Below are 24030 nucleotides of genomic sequence, written 5' to 3' on the forward strand. Positions count from 1 at the left end.
AAAACTCAACATTCAGAAAAGTAAGATCATGGCATCCATCCCATCACTTCATGGCAAATAGATGGGAAATAGTGGCTGACTTTATTTTGGGGGGCTCAAAAATCACCGCAGATGGTGACTGCAGCCATGAGATTAAAAGACACTTACTCCTTGGAAGGAAAGTTATGACCAACCTAGGCAGCCTATTAAAAAGCAGAGACATTACTTTGCCAACAAAGGTCTATCTAGTCAAAGCTATGGTTTTTCCAGTGGTCATGTATGGATGTGAGAGTTGGACTGTAAAGAAATCTGAGCACCAAAGAATTGATGCTTTTGAACTGTGGTGTTGGAGAAGACTCTTGAGACTCCCTTGGACTGCAAGGAGATCTAACCAGTCCATCCTAAAGGAGATCAGTCCTGGGTGTTCATTGAAAGGACTGATGTTGAAGCTGAAAATCCAAATCTTTGGCCACCTGAGGTGAATAGCCGACTCATTTGAAAAGACCCTGATGCTGGGAAAGATTGAGGACAGGAGGAGAAGGGGATGACAGAAGATGAGATGGTTGGATGGTATCACCGATGCAATGGACATGAGTTTGGGTGAACTCCGAGAGTTGGTGATGGACAAGGAGATCTGGCTGCCGTTCATGGGGTCGCAAAGAGTCGTACATGACTGAGCGACTGAACTGAACTGAGGAACATTATTTATATAAAAGCAGATGGCACTGGGAGGATTTTCCTTACAGCAATATCAGTCTTTGATTTGAAGTCCTGAGTTATATGTAAAAAATAACCCTGTGATCCATTATTAAAAATAATTTTTAATGTTCTATCAGCTAACAAGCCTATAGGTCATCTTTCAATTATTTTGAAAGCAAATACTTGGAAAATACTTTTTGCAAGAAATTAGACTTGCAAAAGTATTTATTTCCTAACCTGTATTCACTTTTGCATTCAGAAAACTAAGATCATGGCATCTGGTCCCATCACTTCATGGGAAATAGATGGGGAAACAGTGGAAAGAGTCTCAGACTTTATTTTTTGGGGCTCCAAAATCACTGCAGATGGTGACTGCAGCAAAGACGCTTACTCCTTGCAAGGAAAGTTATGAGCAACCTAGATAGCATATTCAAAAACAGAGACATTACTTTGCCAACAAAGGTCTGTCTAGTCAAGGCTATGGTTTTTCCAGTAGTCATGTATGGATGTGAGAGTTGGACTGTGAAGAAGGCTGAGCGCCGAAGAGTAGATGCTTTTGAACTGTGGTGTTGGAGAAGACTCTTGAGAGTCCCTTGAACTGCAAGGAGATCCAACCAGTCCATTCTAAATGAGATCCGTTCTGGGTGTTCTTTGGAAGGAATGATGCTAAAGCTGAAACTCCAGTACTTTGGCCACCTCATGCAAAGTGTTGACTCATTGGAAAAGACTCTGATGCTGGGAGGGATTGGGGGCAGGAGGAGAAGGGGATGACAGAGGATGAGATAGCTGGATGGCATCACTGACTCAATGGACGTGAGTCTGAGTGAACTCCGGGAGTTGGTGATGGACAGGGAGGCCCGGCATGCTGTGATTCATGGGGTCGCAAAGAGTGGACACGACTGACTGACTGAACTGAAATGAACTGATTCACTTTCTCAAAACTGACTCTGATATTTTGAATTGTTATTTTGTTTGGTCTCCCAGGGGTCTTTCCTCTCTGGGGTAGCACCCAGGATAAAATGCAGAACAGGGAAGAGTAACTTTTGTCAAGTAAGAACAGGCCTGGGAGAAAAGAACTAAGAAAGTAGAGCCTGTCCAGCAAGTTACTTTCCCAGACAAATGAATTTTAGGCATGAGCACTTGTATTTATTCTACATCTGGAAACTGATACCAACCTCCTAACCTGTGAATATATACCCTGAAAGAAAATCTTCCTGATCCTCAGGACCACATGCACCTCACTTTGAAGATCCAGCTCTAATATCTAAAGGTCTGGACAATGTTAAGTTCAAGCAAAACAACTGAAAGAAAAAATTTTCAAGTTCATTGCATTTACTTACTTCTGATTAGGTAATGAGACATTGAAGCCTGTACAGTAAATCTCCATACCCCAGCCCCGCCCCCACCTGTCCGTCAGCCATCCATTCTTTTCTCCAAGCAATGGATGAAAAGTTGCCCTGGGTAATCTGTGGAGATGATCTCACATATTCATTCAGTTATGATCAGAGATAGTCTTTTCTTCCCCCTCTTTCACAATTGCTACTGTGCTCTACATACTGTCTGGTATCTTTAGTGTTCCTTTGCTTAGAAATTACATTGGAGATTTTTTTTTAATGTCATCATATAAAAAATACCCTTATTCTTTACTGACTGAACAGTAGTCCATTAAATGTTATAATTCACTTAAACAGGCCCTTATTGGTATTCTTTTAGCTTGCTTCCAATATTATTTAAACAATACTGTTATAAATACATTGTACATATATCGCTTTGCATATGTGTGAATATATTCACTGAGGAACTTCTAAAAGTGGAATGTCTGGTCCAAGGACCTGTGTATGTATTGATTTTAATTAGGCACTAGTAGTAAACTGCTTATCTCTGAGAGGATGTGCCGATTTAATCTACCACCCACAAGATATGAGTGCCTATCTTAGTTATCCGTAACTCTGTAACTGTTCCTGTGACAAATCACCCCCAAATTGAGTGGCTTCCAACATCAGTAATCACTTCTTCTCCTTTGTTTCTGCGGGTCTGGATGATGTGTGACTTGGCTGGGTTGTCCTGGTTTGGGATCTCTTAGACGGTTGCATTCAGCTGGGAGCTGGGGTCATCTTGAAGACTTCCTCAGTCAAGCCTCTGGTGTGGGACTGGGGAGAAATGAGCCCCAGGTGATGGGATTGTGGAGACCTCTCATGCGTCTCCGTCCTTTGGGGTCTCTCTACATAGTCTCTCTCAAGGTAGCCAGACTTCTTTCGGAAGTATCTGTCAGTGGACATTTGGGTGGTTTCCACGTCTTGGCCATTGTGGATAGTGCTGCTTTGAACACAGGGGTGCATGTATCTTTTTGAAATACAGTTTTGTCCAGACATATGCCCAGGAGTGGGATTGCTGGATCATACAGCAACTCTATTTGTAGTTTTTTGAAGATCATCCATACTGTTTTCATAGTGGTTACATCAACTTACATCGGTGATTTTTCCATGAAAAAAAATTTGCATGTGTATTTAATTAAATTTCACTTAGGCTTCCCTGGTGGCTCAGAGGTTAAAGCGTCTGCCTCCAATGTGGGAGACCCAGGTTCAATCCCTGAGTCCGGAAGATCCCCTGGAGAAGGAAATGGCTACCCACTCCAGTATTGTTGCCTGGAGAATCCCATGGACGGAGGAGCCTGGTAGGCTACAGTCCACGGGGTCGCAAAGAGTCGGATACGACTGAGCGACTTCACTTTCACTTTGTTTTAACCTTCTGGCTTTTTTGTCATATTTGGAAATTCTTCTCACTGGGAAACTGTGAGTGTTCCTTCCCGTGTTTTCTTCTCCTCTGTGTGGCTTGGCTTGGTTTCTACATTTTTACTTTTGATGCATTTAATATTAATTTTATTTTAAAGTGTGAAGTATGGACTAGAATGCCGTTTTCCGGTAGCTATCTAGGGTGCTTAAAATGTTGCCCGTGTCGTGTTCATGAACTCTGCATGTCACCTCCTTCTGTTCCACTTGTTATGTGGGTCTTTATGTGATGCTCCTGCACTGTTTTAAATTTTGTAGTCACGTAGTGTATTTTAATATCTAGTAGGACTACTTCCCCTTGTTTATCATCTTCCTAATTATCTAGGCTATTTTTTCTAGTCTATTTTTCTGTGAAAACAATTTCTTAATTACATGGCGGTATTACCAGCCAATGAGTGTGATTAGGCTGAGATATTTGGGATTTTTCTGCACATAAAAGAAGGAAATGGGAGTTAACTTGACATCTTAAGAAAAAAACCAAAAACAAAAACTGGCACTCAGAGAGACAATTTCAATCTCAAATCTGCAGAATAGCCTGTGGCCTTGCTCTAAGCCCTGATGATACTTAACTAGGAATGACCCAGCGTGGTAAAGATTAATGAGGAAAAGAAAAATGCTAACCTTTTATAAGATCATTTTCCTCTAGAGAATTTTAGTGTGCCAACCTTAATGATTAGGAATCATGCAACATTTCTGATTGCTTGTCTGTGTTACTGTTTGGGTATAGTTTGCCAAAAAGCAAATTGTTCCTAAAAGCATGGTGAAGGGGTAGTGTATGACATTCAGTCTTTAGAGGTTTTATTCACAAATATTGTGTTAGGCTTTTCCGTATTTTTCAACAAGCCAATGCATCGAATGAAAATGTCTTAGAAGTGCATTTTTGTTACTTTTCCATTCACTTTCAGGGTTGTAAACACATTTCTGTGTTCTGCCTAATGTACAACAACATTAAAAGCATAGAACTTGGCTCTTGTTGCAACTTTCTTAAGGGATCAAAGGCACTTTGCTATTGTTCCCTCCTTGTTCTCCTGGGATGCTGGGAGATCCTGCAGAGTCTCTTGCAGTACACACTTGTAAAATGCCTTGGATTTGCAGAGGTTTTGCCATTAGTATTTAATAATGGGTCTCAGGATTTCAGGATTTCTCTCATGGGGGGAAAAAAAAACAAAGCTCAAAAGTTCAAGAAAAGCATGAATAAAAAGCAAACAGAAACTGAAGATCTGAAAACCCTGTTGCATATTGAATTGCCTCTGTATCTGTGTATGTGACCTTATTTGAAAAAGTAAGATCATTTTTAAGTTGTTTTTTTAAATTGAGATATACTTGACATATAACATTGTGTAAGTGTAAGGTGTAAAACGTGTTGATTTGATGCATTTATATATGGCAATGTGATTACCACCATAGCTTCAGCTCATATCTCTATCACAGTATATAATCATCATTTCTTTTTTGTGATGAGAACTTTGGAGATTTAGTCTCTTAGCGATTTTAAAGTATTTCATTCAGTACTATTTAATACTGGAAATAGGGTCACTGCAGATGTATTTTAAGTTTCTCAAGATGGCATCCCCCCTGGAGAAGGAAATGCAACCCACTCCAGTATTCTTGCTTGGAGAATTCTATGGACAGAGGAGCCTGGTGGGCTAAGGGGTCGCAAAGACTCGGACACAACTGAGTGACTAAGCAGCAGGCTGCCATCATCCTGCATTGAGAATGGACCCTAAATCCAACAGCTGGTATCCTGGTAAGAGACAGGAGAGAAGGACTTAACACAGAGAGACACAGGGGAGAGAACAGTGTGAAGACAGAGGCAGAGACTGGAACGGTGAGCTTCTAAACCAAAAACGCTAGCGACTTCTAGGCAGTGACCAAAAGCTAGAAGACGGGCATGGACCGGGTTCTCCCTCAGGGCATCCAGAAAGAGCCAACGCTGCCGACACCCTGGTTCAGCCTCCTGGTGTGCAGAACAGAATAGGGGTCTATTATTTTAAGCCACCCAGCTTGTGGTAGTTTGTTATTGGCTAAGAAAGGGAGTGGGGGGCAGACACAGGAAACTACATAGACCTTTCATCAAGAGAGGCTGAGCAGAAAAGCTCAGGGTCTGTGAACTTGGTGAAACAGAAGAAACACTCTGCAGTTTCCCCACCCGCCTCAGCTCCCCGCTATGCTCACTCCCAGGGCCCTAACTCACTCTACACACCTTAGATTTCCCCTCTGTGAGTCACTCTCCTCCAGATTCAAGAGGATCCTCTCTTTCTCTTCAAATTTTCCCCTGTGCCCAGACCTCCCCCCGGGTTCCGCTTACAGCAGAGCTTGCGAGCCTGTTCACAGCATGGTAGAAGGCAATAATATACGGGTGTTGACCTTCTCAGGAATATTTGTATTCTTAAAGCGGTTAGACAGGGCTCAATTGAGAAGGAATTCTCTCTCCTGGAGGAATCTCTGGAATCACCGTGGGGGCGGGGTGAATAATTTTGCAGAGGGTCTTCTCCCAGCCTCGGTCCTCCCTGCTTTCTCGCTTCCACTGCTTCCTCAGGGACCCTGTTTTCTGTGGTTTCATCAGAGCAAAGGAAGGACCCCACCAAGTCCAGCTGGATGAATGCCCTTTTCAGGCCCAGCACCCTGCAATGAGTGGAGGCCAGGGTGGGCCAGGCACAGTGACCCAAAGGTTAAGGCTTGTAGGGGACGCTGTGAAGAAACTGCTTTGAAGGAGGGGAGAACTTCCATGAGGGTCATGCGTGGGCAGAACTGGCTTCACAAAATTTTCAGGGCCCAGTACACATTGAATGTAGGCCTGGGGTTCATACTCATTAAGGGTGGCATGACGATGAGAGCTGAGCACTGAGCTGTGCAGGACCCCTCTAAACGTGAGGCTCCACACACGCATGTGTTCTCACGAGGTTGACCCTGTGTGGCGGCTACCAAAACTTTGATCAGAACTTGAAGGGCTGCAGGAACTTGGGTCACTGGGCATCTATTTGTGGACTCATTCCAGGAGCTATGTAGCACAAAGAGATGCTGCCATCAGAGACCAAAGACATGGGCTTGGCAAGGGGACCTTGAGGAAGGCCCTCTGCCGGCTGCCCGGACGAGTTGGTATAGGTTACAGGGGAAAAAGTAAAATAAACATCATCAGGTATTTAAAGTCCTCCAGCAGGAAGGCTCCCGGTGACTGGGGGAGATCTTGTTTCTAGACCCCAAGGTTGTCTTGCCTCTGCAGGATGCTCTTGCCTTGGCATGAGCCAGAGTGTGGGGGGTTGGGAGTTTAGGGTGAGGGCGAAGGTTAGGATGCTGATGCTGAGGGAGCTTACAAGGAAGGGGAGAGATTTGGCGGGAAAGAGATACATCTCAGGGAAGTGGAATTCTGTGCGGGTGATGCAAACACTGTGCCTCCACACCCCCCCGCCCCACTCCTACCCCACTTCCTGGCAGATCTCCAGTAAAAGAATGGCCTCTCAGAAATCTGTGGAGTGAGCTTTCTTTGGGGGGATGAAGAGAAGAGTTTAGTCTAGGTAAGAGTGTAGAGCTGAGGTGAGGGCTAGTATATTGTAGCCTTGTTAGCACAGAGAGGTAAACTTCTGCAGAACTCACTGAATTGAAGGGGGCCTCTGAGCTGAGCAGCCCTAGAACAATCACAATGAAAAGATTTTTGCCTTTTGTTTTGGTTCTTGAGCTTGGAAAACTCCGGAGGGGCGAACAAACAGCTGGGGGGCACAGTCTGGTTGGGGTGGGTTCAGTTCCTGGGAGGAGAAGAACATACAGGAGTGCCTGTTGACTTAGTTCTGGAAGCCAGGGGAGGAGCTGGGAAGAATAGTGAAGTCTCAGGCTCCCTCCTGTCTGACAGAGATTAGGCACTGAGAGTCCCTGGGGCTAAAGCCAGCCAATTTCTTTCCTCCCACCAGACCAGCTTTGGGCTATTCCCTGATTCAGAATTGTTGCACTGGCTCCTGGGTATTTTGCTGATGGCTATGACCTTATCATTTTCCTAGTCAATGAACCCTGGGAATTGACCTTTTAGTCTAGAAAGTGTTATCTCTGTATAACTAGCTGTGGGTTGTGAGTACCTCTGGTTTTAATTCACTTGTCAGACTGGTCTGAGGCCAGAGTACACGTTGCGGACTTTGTCAATTCCAGAAATGAGCTCTGAGCATATTTTCTTTCTCAAGTAGCACAAAAACTTTCTATTTGTCCAAAATAAATGACCAACAATGTCCTACCTAAACAGGTTCTACAGATACCTCCAGATACAGTGTGCCCCCTAAACACCCCAAGAATGTGTCCACCAATGTTTAATTTCTATAAACGACACTGGTGTGAACAAAGCAGGATCCACGGTTGATGTTTGTCATTCTTGTGTCGGGTGGGGCAAGGTATTTCTAGTTCCCTGCTTCACCTCTGAGCCACCTTTCTGAGAAACACCACCACCTCTTGCCGCTCTTCCAAACTGAAACCTTAGCTGACCTCAGCTCTGGTGAGATTCCCAGGCACGACCTACTTACACATTTCAAAGAAAAAAAAAAAAAGACACTTTTAACTCCTGGCTGGTAGGTTTTACCTCCTGTTCTCAAGCATGGAGTTAACTCAGGTATGTAATCTTCTGAAGTGATGACTTCAAATCTACTATATACACATTGGTCTCCACTTACGGAATTGCTATTTATATTAATTTAAACAGGTCAGAAAATACTCGGAGAAGGCAATGGCACCCCACTCCAGTACTCTTGCCTGGAAAATCCCATGGATGGGGGAGCCTGGTGGGCTGCAGTCCATGGGGTCGAGAAGAGTCAGACACGACTGAGCAACTTCACTTTCACTTTTCACTTGCATGCATTGGAGAAGGAAATGGCAACCCACTCCAGTGTTCTTGCCTGAAGGATCCTAGGGTTGGGGGAGCCTGGTGGGCTGCTGTCTATGGGGTCGCACAGAGTCGGACACGACTGAAGCAACTTAGCAGCAGCAGCAGCAGCAGCAGAAAATACTATAAACTCCTAAAATGTCATTTAGTACCAAAGTTTAAAATTATATGGTTTCTTTAAGCCACAAAAATAGAGCAATAGTAATACTTACTTTTAGGACTCTATATTTTAAGTCAGGGTTGTACGTGGCATTTGATCTCTGGAAAAAGTTGTTAGTTGCTTAAAGTATTCTTTGCCTTTTTCATCCTTTAACACTTATCTCCCCATTCCAGCCCACCACTCCTGCTCACCCCCCACCAAGAGCCAGCCTGCTGGAGGCCAGTGGTTTTTTTCCATTGTTTAAATGATCAACCACTCGGGGACTCCATCCATCAAGTCCAGTGTTTGGGTTTGTTTTGTTTGGTAGATGAAAAAGCCCAAACTCGCTGTTCCCCAGTCCTTTCTACATACCACTGTATGGAAACCAAGACCAAGTGTCCTCCCAAGAAATAACAGAAAATGGATAATTCTGTGAGCTAAGAAGGCTTCCCACTAAAGCCTGTTCTCCATCCTTCCCACCAAATTCTGCTCCAATTCCATAGTCTCTAGAAGTGGAGGGCCAAGGAGCAGCCGCAGAAGCCAGGCTCATTCATTCACTCATTCATTCATTCATTCTGACAAACATTTACTGAGCATCTACTATGTGCTGGGTCCTGTGGCTACTGATGTTGATGTGGAGGAAGAAAGTTCAAGAACTCACAAATCCTAGCATATGGATTTAAGGTCAATCCTGGAGAGAACCTTACGGCAAGGACACAGGCATCAACTGTCTCTGCTTCTAGCCTCCAGCCCACATCTATCGCAACAAGTGAATATGGCCAGTGGCGGAGGACTCTTCCTCAGGGAAGACTGTTCTTCCCATCAGTCCCAGCTTTGTCCCCTAGAACTTCACATAAGCACCATGCTATTTCTCCCCACAATCACCTTCTCCCGTTTGAAGGCAGTGGCCGTGTTGCTGGTATTCTTCACACAATGTAAAGGGTCAAAGGTGTGGGAGACTGGCCCATACTGCTGCTGCTGTTGCTAAGTCGCATCAGTCATGTCCGACTCTGTGCGACCCCGTAGACAGCAGCCCACCAGGCTTCTCTGTCCCTGGGATTCTCCAGGCAAGAACACTGGAATGGGTTGCCATTTCCTTCTCCAGGCCCATACCTCAGTATGGTAATATGCAGAAATGCCTGGGCTTTTCCAGAAACAGCTGGGGTGTCTCTACCCTAAGTCTGTTTGAATAAGACTATGAAGATCCTATTAGGAATGAATTCACCCAAGGAGAGGAGTAAGATTGAGGTGACCAATTTTACCCATCACCAAGGCTTGATCATTGAAGAGCTCTGGGTCCCAAAACAGATTTTTAAAATACACAAGTGTTTGTGTGCACAGAAAAGAAGTAAGACAAAAGGGTGATTTTTTTTCCTATAGGTGGGATGATTTTTAATGTTTTCTCTATATTTTAAATTATTTTTAATGTTCTCTACAATAAATATATAAACCCTACTAATAGAATAAAATTTTATTCAAAAAATCATGTAGAAACTAATTTTCCGTAGTGATTGACTTATCTTCTCCGTTTCACTACAGAACAAAGGTCCTTTAGTTTACGTAATAAATAACATTCATAAAATTCTGTTGATTAGCAAATATGCCTTGTAGAATTGTTTCTGTGTAATTTGTTGGTATTAGTCCTTACTTTCTCCATGTATACGACAGAAAACACCGAGCACCAGGTCCATAAAGATCCTTTAAAAGACATTAATGACTTTCTACAAACAAGCAGCCAGCAGATCTGCATTGGCATCTGTACAGTTTGAAAAAATAAACGTGTTAACCAGTCAGTCATGGCTGACTCTTTGCAACACCAGGGACGTTAGCCCATCAGGCTCCTCTATCCATGGGATTTCCCAGGCAAGCATACTGGAGTGGGTTGCCATTTCCTTCTCCAGGGGATCTTCCCTACTCAGGGATTGAACATGGGTCTCCTGCATTGCAGGGAGATTCTTTACCATCTGAGCCACCAGGGAAGCCCAGTTGGAAAACATAAAAGGAACCACCAATAGAAATCTATTTCTCCTAAAAGGTTGAAGAAGGCCGGTGACCAAGACATTAGGGCAAAATTTCTAGAGCAGCTAAGCACTGCTTCTTAACACATAATCACACTCAACTAAAATTGCTTTTCAGAATTTTAAGAGATTTACAAAACTGATCAAAAACATTCACACATGTGAAAATGACTGTCTAGAGAACTTGGGTTATAGTTACAGGACTTAAGGAAATGGTAACTCTATATCTTGCAACTGGTTATTGAATGCATGGGTTTCCTAGTAAGCATCCTAATGCTTTCAAAACTGTGAATTCTGTTTTTCTTAATTCTGATGGTTTGATGGTCCTCAGCTTTTGTTCCTTTCTAGTGTGATGGTAGTCACACAAACTTGCTGTTTTCTATTCCACTACTGGGTTTAAGGTTACAGGGTGAAAACGGTCACAATAAGCCCGTGTTAAGGCTGGCCCACTTGAGATGCAGGTTTCCAGATGGGTCCTGGGGTGGAAAGGGGTCACCTTGGAAACCAGCGGCATTGAGAAGTTCAAAACAAAGAGGTTAGAAGTAAACCTGACTCATTGGCAGTTCATCAATGGTCTTTGGTCTGGAAAATGCTCTTTAGCGTAACTGAAATACATATTTCAAAACTGAGTGGAGCAAGGAAGCTATTGCTCAAGAATTGTGATTTTATGGATCATTTTTTTTGTTTCTTCTCCAACTCTAATTTAGTCTATATAATGATGACCTCATCAGAGTTGCCATAGAAGTAACTAATTTAAATGGGACATGTTGAAGTGACTCTTATTTTTTTGTGTGTTGTTCAGTTGCTAAGTCATGTCTAACTCTTTGCGACCCCCATGGCCTGCAGCACACCAGGCTTCCCTGTCTTTCACTATCTCCCGGAATTTGTTCAAACTCGTGTCTGAGTCAGTGATGCTATCTAATCATCACATCCTCTGCTGCCCCCTTCTCCTCCTGCCCTCAATCTTTCCCAGCTTCAGGGCCTTTTCCAATGAGTCGGCCCTTCGCACCTGGTGGCCAAAGTATTGGCGCTTCAGCATCAGTCCTTCAAATGATTTCAAGCATCAAGTCCTTCAGGGTTGGTTTCCTTATAGAAGAAAGTATAATATACATGAGGGATCCCTCTCACCTCAGGAAGAAGATGAGTTTAGGGAAAACAAAACTTGGAAAGGCTGACTTTTTTGGCTTTGGGAAGACACATTTGGGATCCTCCAAAATTAACTTGAAATGAACCCATGTTGTATTCCAGCTTGTGATGTAGTAGTTCACCCACATGTTCACTTAAAGTTAATCCTCTGTTTGACACAAATTCTGCTGTGATTTTGGGGGAATCTTCTTGCTAGAAGCACAAGTTAGTGTCTAACACAATCTGCAGTCTGGCTTCAGATCCTAGCTCCATTACTTACTAGTTGGGTGACCCGACAAAGTCAATTCATCTCTCTGTGCTTTTGTTTTCCACGACTGTAAAGAGGAAATAATAAGAGTAGCTGCTGCTGCTGCTGCTGCTGCTAAGTCGCTTCAGTCATGTCTGACTCTGTGCGACCCCATAGACGGCAGCCCACCAGGCTCCGCCGTCCCTGGGATTCTCCAGGCAAGAACACTGGAGTGGGTTGCCATTTCTTCCTCCAATGCATGAAAGTGAAAAGTGAAAATGAAGTTGCTCAGTCGTGTCTGACTCGTAGCGACCCCTTGGACTGCAGCCCACCAGGCCCCTCCGTCCATGGGATTTTCCAGGCAAGAGTACTGGAGTGGGGTGCCATTGCCTTCTCCAAATAAGAGTAGCTACCTCATACAATTGGTGTTAGGATTGACAGAATTAGTGCACATAAAACAGAGAGAAGGGTGCTTACGGTACACCACATAAAAACTTCTCTCCGTGTTGTTAAAATTAACTCTTTCTTTCCAATGTGTGTGAAACAATAAGAGTAACCACTGTTAATATTGTGACTTAAAGGAATGAATTCTTTACCAACTGCACTATCAGTTGGTAGCACAACTGATAGGGGGCTTATTTAACTTCTATGCAGAGTACATCATGAGAAATGCTGGGCTGGATGAAGCACAAGCTGGAATCAAGATTGCCAGGAGAAATATCAACAACCTCAGATATGCGGATGACACCACCCTTATGGCAGAAAGTGAAGAGGAACTAAAGAGTCTCTTGATGAAAGTGAAAGAGAGTGAAAAAGTTGGCTTAAAGCTCAACATTCAGAAAACTAAGATCATGGCATCTGGTCCAATCACTTCATGGCAAATAGATGGGGAAACAGTGGAAACAGTGGCTGACTATTTTTCTGGGCTCCAAAATCACTGCAGATAGTGATTGCAGCCATGAAATTAAAAGACACTTCCTCCTTGGAAGGAAAGTTACGACCAACCTAGATAGCATATTGAAAAGCAGAGACATTACTTTGCCAACAAAGGTCTGTCTAGTCAAGGCTGTGGTTTTTTCAGTGGTCATGTATGGATGTGAGAGTTGAGCTATAAAGAAAGCTGAGCACCAAAGAATGGATGCTTTTGATCTGTGGTTTTGGCGGACTCTTGAGAGTCCCTTGGACTGCCAGGAGATCCAACCAGTCCATCTTAAAGGAAATCAGTCCTGAATATTCATTGGAAGGACTGATGCTGAAGCTGAAAGTCCAATACTTTGGCCACCTGATGCAAAGAACTGACTCATTTGAAAAGGCCCTGATGCTGGGAAAGATTGAGGGCAGGAGGAGAAGGGGACAACAGAGGATGAGGTGGTTGGATGGCATCACTGACTTATTGGTCATGGGTTTGGGTGAACTCCAGGAGTTGGTGATCGACAGGGAACCCTGGTGTGCTGTGGTTCATGGGGTCGCAAAGAGTCAGACACAACTGAGCGACTGAACTGAAAATCACTGCAGATGGTGACTGCAGCCATGAAATTAAAAGGTGCTTACTACTTGGAAGGAAAGTTATGACCAAGCTAGACAGCATATTAAAAAGCAGAGACATTACCAACAAAGGTCCATCTAGTCAAAGCTATGGTTTTTCCAGTAGTCGTGTATGGATTTGAGAGTTGGACTATAAAGAAAGCTGAGCACCAAAGAATTGATGCTTTTGAACTGTGGTGTTGGAGAAGAGTCTTGAGAGTCCCTTGGACTGCAAGGAGATCCAACCTGTCCATCCTAAAGGTAATCAGTCCTGAATATTCATTGGAAGGACTGATGTTGAAGTGAAACTCCAATACTTTGGCCACCTGATGCGAAGAACAGACTCATTTGAAAAGACCCTGTTGCTGGGAAAGATTGAAGGCAATAGGAGAAGGGGACAACAGAGGATGAGGTGGTTGGATGGCATCACTGACTCAATAAACATGAGTTTGAGAAAGCTCCAGGAGTTGGTGATAGACAGGGAAGCCTGGCATGCTGCAGTCTGTGGGGTCACCAAGAGTCAGACACAACTGAGCAAGTGAACTGAACTGAAAGGAATGAATGGGCTTCCCTTTCACTGTAGATGAATGGCTTTGTCATTGGTAAATTGGTGGCTCGGTGGTAAAGGATCCATCTGCCTATCCAGGAGATGCAGGTTTGATCCCTGGGTTAGAAAACCCCCCGGAGAAGAAAATGGCAACCCACTCCAGTATTCTTGCCTGGGAAATCCCATGGACAGAGAAGCCTAGCAGGCTACAGTCCATGGAGTCAAAAAAGAATCAGACCAGACTTAGCAACTAAACAACAACAACAAAGGAATGAATATTCTTCCTGAAGTTTCTAATTTATTATCAAGTTGAAAATTGAGCGTTAGAGAGAATGTAACCCCATATTTCAAAAGTGTGAAGGTATTTGTTTCTCTACAGGTATCTTCTTCCTTTACGTGGTTCATTTTAAATGTGACAGATGTGACTTTTTAAATTTTTTAAAATTTTAATATTTCTTTCTATTTATTCATGTACTTGACTGTGCCGGGTCTTAGTTGTGGCATGTGGGATCTAGTTCCCAGATAAGGGCTGGAACCCAGGCCCCCTGCACTGGGAGCAGGGAGTGGCTAAGACTCCACTGGAGCAAGGAAGTCCCAATGGGACTTTTTTAAAGGGGCAATTGATGAATTCTTTACAGAGGAGAAAGGCTGGAAGCATATCAGTTGTGTTTTTTTTTTTTCCCCTAAGACAATAAAACAATGACTCTAAATGAGATTTTAATGTAAACCTTCTATAGCAATCACAGCACTTCCTATCATATTGTCTCATCTTCCGGTTCACTCCAGTGTCCTGTGTACCAATTTTTCCTGCAGCTGTTTATTGGGTGTTGACGCTGGAAAATCACCTACTCCCGGGAACCATTTGGTCTGCATTAAAATCTTTCTCTTCCCCAGGTGAGATGGTCTTATTTTTCTTTTGTTTGCTTTCGTTCACTTTTCCTTTTGTATTTTCATTTCCTTCAGGAGTTTTAGTGCGATTATTTTTTCCTCTTTCATTCCCTTTAACAATTGGTCCTTCCTACTTGTGGGCTGCACTTACTGAATTGCAATGCTCTGCACTGCTTTGAAAGACCTGCTTTTATTTTTCCTGTTCAGGTCATTTGTGCAAATCCTTAAACTTAGAGAGTTAGTACTAATGACTGGTCAACTCTATTAATGCAGTCTCCCCTCTGTGAAAGTTTACTTTTCTGGTTCAAGGTCTTTTATTGCAACGCTTGTTAAGAGCCTTTATTGCTTGAAGAAGGTGCCTTTTGGAACCAAAAGATTTCCTGTTTATGCACAGGGCAGGGCCCAACTGAACTCATGACAGTGCAGGCAGCTCCTGAGATTTGCCAAAGAGCTTTGAGTGGGATTCAAGAGGAACCATGACAGGGACTTAAAAGCTAGTGTCTGCAGAACTGCCACGTCTCTGCTAGAGAGTGTGAGAAAGCGCCCAGCTAGAGTGGGGGACAGACTTAGTGCTGCCAGTAGAGAAGGCTGCCCCAGCCTCAGGGCTCCAGCAGGGGCTGCTTTTGAGTCTGAAGGGATCTTGGTTCTAGAAGAGGAAAAGTTACCCTCTTCAAAGTCTCCAGGCTGTGTAGATTAAAAGCCAAGGACTGAGTTCCCATAATTATGACTACAAAACAGACTTCCTGGGGCTTCCCTGGTGGCTCAGATGGTAAAGAATCTGCCTGCAGTACAGGAGACCCGGTTTTGATCCCTGGGTCGGGAAGATTCCCTGGAGGAGGGAAGGCATGGCAACCCACTCCAGTATTCTTGCTTGGAAAATTCATGGACAGAGGAGCTTGGCGGGCTATGGGCCATGGGGTCACAGAGTTGGATGTGACTGAGTGGCTAACATACCAGACAGATTATTGTTTTGAGTTCCTTTTCACACAAATAGTATTTATAGAAAATTCAGACTTCCGCAAATCCCTTCAATGTCCACTAGGATCTGGAGGGGTCCTAACCTGCTTCTGCTTAAGTGTGACACTTGTCACAGATGAGAGCAGGCCTGCAGAGACTCAAAGTTTTCTGTCCCCTGCTGAATTTTTAAACCCTATACTGTATTAAATGTTCCCTCTCTAAAGCTATCTCTGTGGAATAACTGCTCACAATGCCAGCAAACTCTTGTCTCCAAGCAGAGGATCCCTTCCCAGATTGGGGGGTGGGGTCCTAGAGGCTCAATTAACCACTGGAAGCTGCCTGATGAGGCAGAATCTCAGCAGGGAGGCCTGGAGAGGAGCCAGGACAAACCCAGCAGGCCTGGCCCCAGGGTGTCAAATTTCTGGGTCAGGAAGAACCAGATGAGGCAGTCACCCACATAGCCAGAGCAGCAAAACCAAGGAAAGAGTGTCCATTCTTCATTATGTGGGAAGGAAGAAAGTCATGGGTTCATGACCAGCTCCCTGAGGGGGTCTCACCCAAGTCTTCAGATGCACATGACCCTGGCATGCCCACCCTCCTCCAGATTCTCCTAGAATGGCCCTGAATAAAGGTGGCATGGTCTTGCTTTTTGGTTTCCTGGCTCCACACCAGCCAGTCCCTTCCAATCAGTGCAGTCATATTCCTGGTGGTAGGTGAGATATGGTGCTGTTCCAGTCTAGTCCTCCTAGGTTTGACACATGGGGTTAGTATATTATTATTATTGTTATTATTGTTAAAGCCCACCACCAGTATTTTTACTGTCAACTGAAAAAATAAAGAAAAAAGAAAGTCACTCAGTCGTGTCCGACTCTTTGCGACCCCATGGACTGTAGCCTACCAGGCTCTTCCGTCCATGGGATTTTCCAGGCAAGAATACTGGAGTGGGTTGCCATTTCCTTCTCCAGGGGATCTTCCTAAAAAAATACATGCAACATAAAAGTTGAGAGTCATGTTTTTATCAGTGGAAATATTTAGGACTTCAAGCGCCAGAGGCAGCATCTCCAGTAACCCTGAAAGAACTGCTCCAGGAAGGTGAGGTGGGGAGCTGGGTTATATAGAAGTTTTGCACAAAGGGAAGGTAGTCTGAATGTCAAAAGATTATATATATTAAATTAGAGAAAACCAGATATCTCAAGTTAAGGAGTTTAGCATTTTTCCATGTGTGGGAGGGTACGGGAGCCTGAGCTCACTGAAGTCATTCCTTTGACATGCACCTCAGCTATGTGGGGCCAGTATCTTGTGTTTTCCCGTCCTGCGTTTCCTCAGGACTCACCATAGGGAGTGGCTGCAGTTGGACGGCTGTTACTTGGCAGGTGTTCTTTCCTTCCTGAGTTTCTTCAGAGCTCACCAGCTCACGGTGGAGGGCTTGCAGCCACTGATGGCAGTGACATCCTTGCTTATTGATATGGCAGGAAATATTCCAGTTCTCACTTCTAACCAGACTCCAACTATGCAATGACAGAGAAGAGCAAAAGACTCCATAAAATTATCATGTCTTCCTCTTGTTAAAAGCCATTTTCACCCTCATATATTGACCTCACAATATTGCTTATCTCTTACCACAATATTTCTGCATAATGAATAACCACAAATCTTGGTGACACATAAGGGTAACCAGTGTTTTGCTTGACTGTCTGGGGTGGTCAGTCAGGCAGCTCTGTGTGGGTGCCTCACACCTCTAAGAGTTGGCTAGCTTTGGCTGGGTGACTGAGGTGACTCAGTCCAGCAGGCTGGCCCATGCATGTTCTCATGCTTGGAGGAGGAGCACAAGGGAAGGAGGGAAATCATGCAAGCCACTCTAACTTCTGTCTATGAGGCATTGCTATCATCCTGCCTGCAAAATCAGTCCCCCACTCAAGCCCAGGTTCAAGGAGCAGGGAAACACATTGCCTCGTTAGGGAGAGGGGCCACAAAGTAATGTGGCAAAGGGTGCTGGATGTGGGGAGGGTTTCAAATCCCACCACCATCCTGGTCTCAACTGATCTCAACTGAGATTCACTCCATAGAGAAGAAAAACTCCCACAATAGCAACCCAACATGGTGATGAGTTACAGTCCACAAAGTCAAATCCTTGACGCCATGAATGATCTGGAAAAAGATCACTTTGTTAGAGTGCTTCCCTGGTGGCTCAGACGGTAAAGCATTTGCCTGCAATGCGGGAGACCGGGTTCGATTCCTGGGTCAGGAAGATCCCCTGGAGAAGGGAATGGCAATCCACTCCAGCACTCTTGCCTGGAAAATCCCATGGACGGAGGAGCCTGATAGGCTACAGTCCATGGGGTCGCAAAGAGTCGGACACGACTGAGCGACCTCACTAATAAGAAATAGTTACCATAAAGTTGATTTTTTTCCCCTTGTTTGTTTTGGATTTTTAGATGAGGGTTGGGAGATAATTCTCCATGGATCTGTCTCATTTCTTCATGTCTTGTGAGCAGGGCCACTAACTGCCATTTATTCCTAGTTGTAGTTCCAAGTATGTGTCTATAGCACAGAGCCTTGGAAGACAGAGTAGCTCCTGTGGAGCAGAGGGGCAGAGGGCAGATGTTTTCCTCTAGAGCAAAAGCCAGGCAGATCTCTTTATTGCCTATTATAAAATATTCAAGCTCCCCTAGCCCAGGATCTTTCAGTTATCACACAAACCACAGTATTCACAGCATTGTCCTGTTTCCCTCAGCATTGCCCCTGTGGGATTTGGGGGTGGGGTCTAGAAGTACCAACGTGGATGTGAAGCTCATGCTGCTTGAAGTGCTATGACCCAATAAAATTCTTTGTCTCTGACTCAGGATTCTTCTGCCAGCATCTAGGAAACAAGCTACTTTGTTAGTTTGTAACTAGGACAACACTCAGACACCTCATGATCCTTAACAAGTCAAGTAGCATCCTAATGGGAGAAGGCAATGGTACCCCACTCCAGTACTCTTGCCTGGAAAATCCCATGGACGGAAGAGCCTGGTGGGCTACAGTCCATTGGGTTGCTAAGAGTCGGACATGACTGAGCAACTTCACTTTTCACTTTCATGCATTGGAGAAGGAAATGGCAACTCACTTCAGTGTTCTTGCCTGGAGAATCCTAGGGACGGGGGAGCCTGGTGGGCTGCCGTCTATGGGGTTGCACAAAGTCGGACACGAGTGAAGCGACTTAGCAGCAGCAGCATCCTAACAAGCTGTTTATGTATCTTGCTCCCAGGAACACCATGATCTACCAATCACAGCTATTGAGCCCTCCCTATTGGCCAGAGCACCCTGACTGCTGCCGTGGTCTTGATGCCCACTATGGCAATTCTGCCTCCTTTGCTCAGATGGTTATCTGCCACCATCTCATCTGTCATTTCAGGATTCTGTCATTTGCATTGACATGAGGGAGCTCATTTCTATGACGGCACCTGCTACTATCGAGCCTGGTCCCTCCCAAGGACACTCCCCACCAAACTTCTCTAGGATGTCAGTGCTTCCCTCATCTGTACCCTTTATTGCTTAGTGAAGGGAACATTCCCTCAGCCTTCCTGAGGAATAGAATACACTGGTGGTTTCTGTGGTCTTGCTCAATAAATATATTCTAACATTCCCACAAATCTGAACTTTCTGACCTCTTCATCAGCACAATGCCAAGGAAATTCAAACATTTCCGCCTCATTTCCTGTGGCCACTTTTGGATCCAAACTTCAAGGAGCTATCCCAGCCCTATATTAGGATCAGTCCTGGATATCCTTTTCCAGGTCATGGGACAGGGCTCCTATATCCATAAATTCTCCCCTCCAGCCTCATATTCTGCTCTTCCTACCAATTCTACCTCCTCTCTCCACCCCCGTCTGATCCCTTTAAGATCCACCCCTCATGTGATCCTCGGCTCCTCAGTTCAGTTCAGTCACTCAGTCGTGTCCGACTCTTTGCGACCCCATGAATCACAGCACGCCAGGCCTCCCTGTCCATCACCAACTCCTGGAGCTCACTCAAACTCATGTCCATCGAGTCGGTGATGCCATCCAGCCATCTCATCCTCTGCCGTCCCCTTCTGCTCCTGCCCCCAACCCCTCCCAGCATCAGAGTCTTTTCCAATGAGTCAACTCTTGGCGTGAAGTGGCCAAAGTATTAATAACTCGTCCTGCAATGTCTTTGGTGTGTAAGATTTTTACTCTTGGAGAAGGAACTGTGTGTCTCAACTCAAAGTATGCTGGAACTTAATGTTTGTTATTGTTTAGAGACAATGAAAGGAGGAGGGTCAGTCTTGAGGCACACAGATACCACGTGCATGTCCGTGCTCCTCTGCAGGGGGCGGGGCTTCAGAGGAGGGTAGTTCTCAGACCCCTGCTTCTCAGGCCCATCCATCCAAATCTCCCCACACCAAATCTCAGGGTCTTACCTTTGTTTTCTCCCTCACATGACACAAGAGATTTATTGAAGCTGTGAATTAATTTCCTTTGCAGGTCTGTTCCTCTTATAACTATTCTGGGGCCAGTTTTGAGCACATTCTACCAGCAACTTCTGGGACCTTCTGGCTTCCATATCTTACTTCTAGTTGATAGTTGGCTAATCTGAATCACTTGGTTTTTTTTTTGTTTTTTTTTTTTTTGAGGCTCCAGGAAGTTAAAATCAGACCAGAGCCCTAATCTTTCCATTTCCATTACCCTCAATCCAGTCAAATGTTATAACTGCCATAGAACCCAGTGTTTGACCTTTTACTTAGACCTATACAAGTAAGTCTTAGTGACCATGATGTGACCAAGCATGAGAGGTTATCCCTGACACACTCCAAAAGGCCATCTAGAGAGCCTGCTTTTTAGGACCACTGCTCCCAACTCTCTTAGCCGTAGCTCCCTTAAAAGCAGAGTCTAAGCCAGTGTGTCAGCTGGCTTTCTTGGGAGTGATCCCAAGGAGTAGGAGTGAGGAACCAGGAGAATAAAACTAGGAAGGAGAGAAAGCCAATAAAAGAATACGATGTATAACAGTGTTCACCTCACCCCATTCCTGTTAAATAGTGTATAACATTCAATTGTTATGTCTTTAATATTTTGAGAAGAATATCCTTTTGGGTAATTTTGAATATTTTTAGTGACGTTTCAATTTTTTGTCTTATTTAAAATTGCTATTCTGTTTGGGATTTTTTTTCTTTCTATTTTTTGTTCACTTATTTTTAAGGTCCAGAGTTGGTTTTTAAAAAATAGCTTCAACCATTTTCATAGTCACACTTACACATTACTAGTAGGATGAACACTGATACAACATTCTTAGAGAGTTTTTTGCAGTGTGTATTAGGAATTTAAAATGTTTCCATCTATTGAAATCTCTCTAAGACAAGCTGGACTTGGGGTCCTGGAACAGGGTAGGTTTCAGCGAGCCTGGCTTAGGGGTCTGGGTAATGTAGGATTGACTTTTCATGGTTGTGTGTGCTCAGTCGCTTTTCATGGCCAATTTCCCCTAATTTTGTTGTTGATTTTGTTGTTGTTAGTGATGTTTCAGGGCATTAGAAGTTTTAAGCTTTTATCTGTTCAAACCTGTTGATTTTAGAAAGTCATTCTCCACCAGAAGTTAGAAAATTTCAACCATTTTTTCTTCTAGTTTTTTTTTTCCCCCAAAGTTTTGATATTGTAAATCCATATAACTCCTGCACACGTATAGAACTAGTTACTTAAAACCTGCAATAATACCACGTGCTAGAGAGGTGGTAGAGAGACTGGACCTCTCATGGGCTACTGGTGGGAATGTAAAATGGTATGGGGCCTCTGGAAAACAGGTTGTTAGTTTCTTATATAACTAAACATACAACCTGGCAATTGCGTTCTTGGGCTTTATTCCAGAGAAATACAAAATTATGTTTACACAAAAACCTATATGCAACTTTATTCATAGCAGTGAAATATTGAAAGCAGCCCAAGTATCATTCAATTTCTGAGTAGGTGAACAAACTGAGGTATATCCATACAACAGAATAAATATTTTCAGCCATAAAAAGGAATAAATTATTGATGCCTGCAACCAGATGGTCCTCAAAGGCATCATTCTCAGGGGAAAGGACAATCCCAGGAGGTTGCCTGTGTAATCCTAACATTTTTGAGATGACAAAACTCTAAGACAGGGAATAGGTTAGTGCTTCTCAGGAGACAGGGATGGTGGGAGGCAGGGAGTAAAGGGTGTTGAGGAGCCTGGACGAGTAGAATGGTTGGGGATGAGCGAGAACATAAAGAGTTAACATGAAGGAGTTGTTTTGTGATGGTAGAGCAATTCTGTGCCTTGTTTATGGCGGTGCTTACATAATTCTATTCATGGGATAACAATGCATAGAAACACACATGCAAAGGCACGTTAAAAAGAATGGTGGAAACTAAGGATAGCCCATAGTCTGGTTTAACAGTAGCTTTTCATTATCAGTTTCCTGGTCTTATACTACAGCTAGGAATGATGTCATAGGGAGAATCATTGGGAGAAGCTGGGTGAAAAGCTTCTACTCAGGGCTCTACTAATCTTCCAGCCTCCCATGAGTCTATAGTAATTTTCAGAATAAAAGTTTGAAAAAGTAACAGTTAATCTGAAACTTATTTTATAAATGGTATGAGGTGAGAATCTGAATTGATTTATATCCACATGTTTACCCAAGATCCCACTAGTCTATCTTGACAAATACTTCCCTGCCGCAGTAATTCATGGAACCTCTTACAATTTTCACTAAACTCTTAAAAATACTGAAACCTCTTGCTAAGTTACCAAATCTCTGAATCTGTGTGTTCCTCATCCAAAGTCATACTGATTTAACTGATACGATTGTGTTTCAATAGCTGATTACACTCTTGATTCTTTCTCTCTCTAAGATGGTTTCTGAATACTTCCCATGATCCAGATATAGGACTAAGATCTTCACTTGGATTATAGTACTTAATCCTCCTGAACTCATATGAAGTAGGTTTTATGAAGTTTTTTGAGAGGTTCATGGAAATTTGGCCCTTACTCAGAATCACCAGCTAGTAAGTGGCAGAGCTAGGATTCAAGCCCAGGCCTGTAGGATTCCAAAGACTATTCTTTTAACTATTGTTACATACTGTTTCTTCTTTAAAAAAAAAATTATTTCACTTGTTTATTCTTCTAGTTCAACTAACAAAATCATACAGTCATGTTCTGAATAGAAACAGGTAGTTTGGTTGTATATTCTCAGAAGTCTTAATTTTGAGAAGACTTGACTACCAATGTTTACTCTTCCAGTGCATGGCCATGACATTCAAATCTTACATCATTCAGAACAGCTTGATTTCAAAATTAAATATTTTTGAATAGGTAATCCATGTTCGTGCTACAAATGTCAAAGGTGAAAAAGAGCATACAGTGAAAGCTAAGTCTTCATTCCCACCCCAACCCACGGTTACCAATCTCTTATTTGCCGTTCTAAAAATAAATTATGGAATTATAAGTGTACATGTGAATATAGTTTATACATACACACAGAATACTTTGCACCTTGATTTTTTTTTTTTTTCATTTAAAAATCTTAGACACTCTTCCCAACTAATATGTCAGGAGTTCCCTTATTCCTTCATTGCCTACATTGTTTTCCATTGAGTACAATAAAATTTATTTCACCTGCCCCTCATTGATAGACATTAAGGCTTTCAGTTTTTTTCCTATTATAAATAATGCTATAAAGAACATCCTTGAACATACTTTATTTCACATATGTGCAAGAATGGCTGTATATTAAGGCCCTAAGAGTGAAATTTCTGGTTCAGTTATATGCAATTTGAATAGTGCTTTCCAATGAACTTTTAGAAACTTGAACAAATCTACATTACCACCAATAAGAAAGTGCCTGCTTTTCCAGAGCCCTTATCAAATTTTTTATCTTTGCCAATCTAAGTGAAAATAGTATTTTATTAAAGTTTTAGTTTGCCTTTCTCATAATACAAATAAGAGTGAGCCTGAGCTGCCAGTCATTACTGATTTGTAAGAGCTTTTATATATTAGAGGATATTACCTTTTGCTTGTAATTTTAATTGCATTTTCCCCTGTATTTTGTATTTTTTTTTTTAATTTTTAAACTTTGCTTATGCAGAGGATTCACCATGCAGAAATTTTCAAGTAGTCAAAACTGTCGATCTTGTTTTTTATGGTTTCAAAGACTTGTGTCATATTTAAGCCTTCTGTACTCCTATATTATAAAATTAAAAGTCATCTATATTTCTTCTAGTAATTGTATGGTTCTTTTAAGCCTTTCGTT

The 24030-nt window shown here is 43.2% G+C and overlaps 1 long non-coding RNA gene across 1 annotated transcript in view; it reads left to right on the forward strand.

The window, feature by feature from the left end:
• LOC147365388 (uncharacterized) overlaps positions 1-14820 on the forward strand; it is a 57194-nt gene extending 42374 nt beyond the window's left edge. The window contains exon 3 of the long non-coding RNA XR_015135506.1: positions 14739-14820. This is a non-coding gene — a long non-coding RNA (uncharacterized LOC147365388). The remainder of the gene's footprint in view (positions 1-14738) is intronic.
• Positions 14821-24030: the final 9210 nt, after the last annotated feature.

Source organism: Bos grunniens, chromosome 10 (assembly GCF_055505025.1).
Source record: "Bos grunniens cultivar Pamir isolate PY7600 chromosome 10, Bosgru_T2T1.0, whole genome shotgun sequence".
Classification (NCBI taxonomy): domain Eukaryota; kingdom Metazoa; phylum Chordata; class Mammalia; order Artiodactyla; family Bovidae; genus Bos; species Bos grunniens.